At 53.1% G+C, this 6000-nt stretch overlaps 1 protein-coding gene across 4 annotated transcripts in view; it reads left to right on the top strand.

Moving 5' to 3' along the window:
* The first annotated feature begins 1743 nt into the window (after nt 1-1743).
* Nucleotides 1744-6000, top strand: part of MICAL2 (microtubule associated monooxygenase, calponin and LIM domain containing 2) — a 215152-nt gene continuing 210895 nt past the window's right edge. For 2 of the 4 annotated variants that reach the window (XM_060303495.1, XM_060303494.1), the window contains exon 1: nt 1756-1942. The gene's annotated coding sequence lies outside the window, so the exon portion shown is untranslated. Of the gene's footprint in view, nt 1943-6000 lie in introns of all 4 variants that reach the window. The other 2 variants (XM_060303498.2, XM_060303497.1) reach the window with 2 other exon arrangements.

Here is a 6000-nt window from a genome sequence, read left to right as displayed (position 1 = left end):
CTAGCATGGGTGTCTCAGGCCCAGGCCAGAAGCAAGAGGTCTGTGTCCAGTGAGGATTTGGGCTGGGGGCAGAGGTAATGCTGTTTCCTCTATCAGTCACTCTGTAAATAAGGCAGGGCCATGCTGACCTCATCTCCTGTCCCCAACAGTGCCCAGGCCTGACCTCAACAGAACGTTTGGACGGACTGGGGGCAGGTCAGGCCCCAGAGCAGTTCCTTCAGGGATAGGCCTGGCCTGTCCAGCACTCTAGAAGTATGGGCAGGATGGCAGAGGCTGCATTGCATAGTGGTTAGGCATGCAGATTCTGGAATCCAGAATCAATCTAGGCTCTGAAACTTATTAACCATGTGACCTTGATAAGCTATGTTACCTCTTTGAGGCTCAGTTTTCCCATCTGCAAAAGGGAATGATCATAAAAATGCATACCATGCAGAGCCACTGTCACCATACCATTCCATTCATTATCTCAGAATTAAATGAGATAGTGTGCATAGAGGATACCTCGTCAACTGGCATCACAGACAGAGTTCCATCAGAGTGGAGAGCTGCCCCTCTGAGAATCAGTGCTGACTGAGTCTTGCAAACTGAATAGGGACGGCTTTTGCTGAAAGTTCATGTTCAGGAAGTCGATTGAACTCTGAAGATGCTAAGAGAGCAACCAAGAAGGACAATCTCTGGGAAAACCCAAAAGGCCTCACGTAGGATCACATGGTAAGGAGTATGGAAAAAAAATAAGCCCCAGGTTTGATGGGGCAAACTGCTTTATTTGTACTTGCCTGGCAAGGGAATGTAGTTTCTCCAGAGGGTGGTCTGATGCTGTGGAAATTCCAGCAGCCTGGAGCCACAATACTGTTTTCTCACTGCCCAAGCCTGCCTGTTCTCCTCCTGCTGGGTCAGCTCTGTTGCAAGAACATTTATATTGGGCCAAGCCCATGTTAGGCCCCTGGGCCCCAGAGGTGAGTAAGACACAGCTCCTGCCTGTGGGATCCCTGTTTCATGATCACCGCTACCAGAGCAGTCTGCCCAAGGTGTTTGCAGAATTTGTAGTTCACAAAGCGGATTCACACCCCTCACACTGTTCACACTGTGAATGGTGCTCTCTGGAGCTGTGGGTAACCAGTGAGGGTGGGCAGAGCAGAGATTAAGGTAGCCATTTGACAGCCAAGAAAAGAGGGTGCTTGGGTGATGTGACGAAGGTAACAGGTGGTCTGCACCACTGCCCCTCTTCCCACTAGTTTTATTCTAGGCAAGGCCAGTCCAGGTGAGGGGAAGGGACTAACCTCTAGCAGGGGTTTGCTGAACCCCAGGGTGGTCAAGGAGCAAACCAAGAAGGGAGGTCCACAGCCGGTAAGGGAAGTGCTATGCTGCTCCCCCAAGTCCAAAAGGGGACGCTGAGGCTTGCTTTCCAGCTGTCTAGGCCAAGGAGCGTGAAGCCCAGCCCTTGCCTCCCTACATTGACATTTGGATACCAGCACCGGGGTTTTCATCTAGCAGCAACACCAAGCCTCGACCCCATCGGCCCTCTGCTGGTCTCAGACCTGCACTGGTCTGGGTAGGAGCGCAGGGCTGCTCCCTACCCTCGGGCTTGGCTGCAGCCCACGTGCGCCCGCTGCAGCCGCGGTGACAGCTGGCCCCGAAGGGGCGGGGCGGGCGAGGAGCGTGGGTGGCTCCGCGCCGCGCTGCCATTGGCTATGGGCCTCAGGCTGGGGGCGGGGATGCGCCCCCCGGTTGACCTGTCATTGGCCGCGCCGCCGATGGGGGTGGCTCCCCGTCCCCTTGGCGGCGCGGCGCAGAACCGCAGGCGCTCGCCCGGCTAAGCCTGCGCGGGGCCGCCTAGGTAGCTCACAGCTTCGCAGGCGGCCTCCGGTTGCAGACCGCTGCGCACACGGCCCTAGGCAAAGACAAGGGCTCACCCGAGGCTCGGCGGCCGACGCGGCTCTCGGTAAGACCGGGGGGCGGGTAAGGGGAGCGCGGGGCTCTGAGGAGGGCGGGCGGGGACCGTGGCGGCCGAGCCTGGACTCTGTGCCCTGGCCCGCGCCGGAGAGGGTCAGGTGCGCCGCAGCATCTCCCGCCTCAGACCCACCTCACGGGGCGCCCAGCGAGCAGGTGGCACTGCCCAGGGAGGCCGGGGTACTCCTATCGCTCTCCGAATCCATTAGAACCCAGTACCTCGAACTACCTCTTACTCCGCCCCCCAACACCCAAATTCTTCAGTTCTAAGCCTAGAGAATACCTAAACGTCGACATGGAGTGGGCGCGACGCGCCATCAGTACCGCCTGCCGCCGGGGCAGAAGATCATCCCTAAACTTATCTTCCCACGATTTGGGCTCCTCGCCGGTCACGTTATTTCCCGGCTTTTCACTGGGCGCCCTCCTCGCCCGGTCCCCCGCCCGCCTACCAACCCCCGCCCGGTTCCCCTCCCTCCTTAACAACAGGAAGTTAAGTTGGGCCAGATGTCGGTGGCCTGGCCGCCTGCGGGCGGGGACTGGGTCTGGGACGGTGGCGGTGGCCCGAGGGGACGTGGCGCTGTCCTTTCTGAGCCTCGCGCCTCCAGCAGCCTGCGCTCTCCCCAGGCCCGGGAGCACCCCTGTCGGGGCGTCCCAGACTCCCGCCTTGCCTTTGCCGACTGGCCCTGGGTAGAAGCGCCGCTGACTTGGCTTCCAGGCCGGGGCAGGTGGGGTTAACTTTATCCTAGACCAGCCTCTCGACAGAACTGGGAATGGCCTTTACTGGATGAGGGGGAGGCTGTTGAAACCAGAGTAAACTTGTGTCTCTTTCCATATTGTTTTATTCTAGAGCCTGGGTTCTTAAAGCCCAAAGAGCTTTTATCTGGAGGCGCATTGGGCCCTGCTGGGACCTTAAGCAGTGTGGGGACCTCTTGCTGTTAGTCTTGCCTACTCACTACAGTCCTCAGTGGTTTCTGTGAAGGATGAGGCCACTAACCAGCCCCCTTCTGGGCAGGCCCCGTGGGAAAAAAACCAGCAGCCGGTTGGCTCTCAATTTGCTTGCGTGGGTGCTCTGGCACCAGGGTCCCCTGGGCCCCCAGGCCAGCTCTGTTCCATCCCTTTTTCCAGGGGAAGTGGATCCAAGGCGGGGGAGGGGGGCTCAGTTCTCCAGGGTAGTCCCACCTGATGTTCTGGAAGCTCTTATTGCAGTAAGAACGGGCCATCAGACAGAGTGAAGACAGGTTTATTAAGTGCCCCCTGAGGGACAGGTCCTGCTCTGTGGCACTTTTTGAGAATTTCACAGTAACTCTCAAAAAACTCAGAGTTATGCCCTCCTCATTTTAGAGATGGGGAAACAGACTCAGGTAGGGTAAGTGCCCAAGGTCACATAGAAAGCGGCTGAGCCGGGATTTGAACCAGACTCTGCCAGAGCTCAGTCCAGTGCCCTTCCTGCTGCCCCATGGCTGTGGAGAGTGGTGTGCTGTGTTGCAGGGTCCTGGCCTCTGAAAAGATTCCATCCAAAGATCCTGTGGGTACTTCTTTAGCAATGCACTTGAACTGACCCAGGTTAGCCCAGGTTGTTCAACCTACAGACCACTTGCCCACCCTGTCCTCCATCAGGGGTGATGGTGGTGTTGGTCTTGCTGTGATGGGGAAGGACTGACTGTTGGTGTTTGGGTGCTATTTGAGGAGGAAGTCTGCCTCTGCCATTGACTTGGCCCTGCGCCTGAGAGTTGGCTTCTGGGATGGTTTAGAAAGACTGTTATATGTGTCATGTTTTTTTGTTTAATATTTATTTTATTTATCTGGCTGTGCCGGGTCTTAGTTGCGGCACACAGGATCTTCGTCGCGGCATGCGGGATCTTTTAGTTGCTGCATGCGGGATCTAGTTCCCTGACCTGGGCCCCCTGCATTGGGAGTGCAGAGTTTTAGCCACTGGACCATCAGGGAAGTCCCAGGAGGACTGTTATTTGAAATAACCTTCTACCTTAGGACCAATTCTAGTTTTATTTTGTGTTTTGGGGGAAGGGCAGGTGTTGAGGTATACTAATTGTGATTGTAAGGTGATTGAAATCCATAGTTCGAGCTTATGTTTATAAAAAATGAAATCACTGCTTCCTTCCTCCTTCAGGCCCAGGGCTGCCTTTCTGCTCATCCTTCTCTTCTGAAAGAAAATCGTGATTAGCCTACTACCAACCAGTTACACTTTAGTATAAATCAGCTTAAGGACTAAGGCTGGTTGTAGCTTGGTCGTTGGAGGCCTATTCCCGGGAACTGTAAGGAGCAGAGGAGCACTGAGTAATCCCTCTCTGCCTGTGATTGGGATGTGTCTCTATTCTCTCCGCCCATGTCCACACCCCCATCTGGGTGTGCCTCCCAGTCATGCGCCTTCCTTTCACTCTCTACTAAGGGGGACAGGGTGAGGGGGGAGGTCCTGCCTTCTTGGGGGAGAGCCTTGACCCTGGTGGGAGGGCTGGGGTATGGGTGCAAGATTTGGGCTGAACATTGCCAATCTTTGAGGCCCTCCCAGGGCTAGAGGGTCTCTGTTGCTTAAAGAGCCAAGAAAGGAAACACTGTACGTTATGCTGGAGTTTTTCATTCTTTGTATCACTTGATCCCCACTTTAGCCCTCTGAAGAAGTAGGTGGGATTATTCCCATTTTACAGATGAGGAAACTGAGGCTCAGGAACTTTCCCCCAATCACACAGCTAGTGAGTGACCAAGCTAGGGCTCTGGCCTCCTTCTGCATGAGTGAGGTCTGTGTGGTGAATTAAACACTAAGGGAAACAGGAAAAAACCGTGTGGCCATCCTCTGTCTGGACTCTAGAGGCTTGGTGTGTGCAGCCGCCTGCTGTGCTTATGATTCCGCATCTTATATTGTAATTATTTGTGAACATGTCTTCCTACCCCACTATGAAATGGTATTTAAAACACTCGTAAACTTGGCAGGTTTATTTTCTGGTTCTCACAAATTCTCCTTGCTCTTTGCTCTATATCCCCTTTGCCTTTTATTTTATTTTTTTAAAGATTTAATTTTATTTTTATTTTTTTGGCTGCGTTCGGTATTTGTTGATGCTTGTGGGCTTTCTCTAGTTGTGGCGAGCGGGGGCTACTCTTGCAGTGGCTTCTCTTGTTGCGGAGCACGGGCTCTAGGCGCGCGGGCTTCAGTAATTGTGGCGTGCAGGCTCTAGAGCGCAGGCTCAGTAGTTGTGCTATACGGGCTTCCTTATTCCGTGGCATGTGGGATCTTTCTGGACCAGGGATTGAACCTGTGTCCCCTGCATTGGCAGGCAGGTTCTTATCCACTGCACCACAAGGGAGGTCCCCTTTTGCCTTTTATACCAGTCTTCATTAGGATATCTACCATGATGTGTTGCAGTCCTCTGTTTAAAAATATCATGAACATTTTCAGGGAATTCCCTGGTGGTCCAGTTAGGACTCAGTGCTTTCACTGCGAGGGCCTGGGTTCGATCCCTGATTGGGGAACCAAGATTCTGCAAGCCGCACAGTTAAAAAAAAAAAAAGAACATTTTCAAACACAAAAATAGAGCGCATAGTATAATGAGCCCCAAATACTCATTATCCAGCTTCAACAACCAAGATCATGCCAGGCTGGCTTCATCTCTCTCTTTCTCTCTTTTTCTTCCCTTCTATTTTTTATTCCTGAAATATTTAAAAGGAAATCTCTGATATCATGTCATTTTGCCGCTATATAATCCAGCATATATCTATTTTGAAAAGAATGTTCTTTCATGACCACATGGCTGTTACTGCATGTAGCAGAATTAACAGTAATTCTTTGGTCGCGTCTGTGCATATTCGGATTTCCTTCATTGTCTCAGAAGTGACCTTCATCACTGGTCTGTTTAAATCAGGATCCAAGCAAAGTCTGTATGCTGCATTTGGTTGGTAGTCCTTTTAAGCCTACTTTAATCTGGAGCACCACCCCCTCTGCCCCACTCCCACTTTTAACCAGCTGTTACCCTCCGTTTTAAATCTCCCACTGGACGGCGAACGCTTTGATGCTGGAGTCTACTTCTGTGCTCTGTTGGG

This window comes from Globicephala melas, chromosome 8, assembly GCF_963455315.2.
Source record: "Globicephala melas chromosome 8, mGloMel1.2, whole genome shotgun sequence".
Lineage (NCBI taxonomy): Eukaryota > Metazoa > Chordata > Mammalia > Artiodactyla > Delphinidae > Globicephala > Globicephala melas.
Note: the sequence above shows the minus strand (reverse complement) of the source record. Positions and strands in the feature narration are given on the sequence as shown.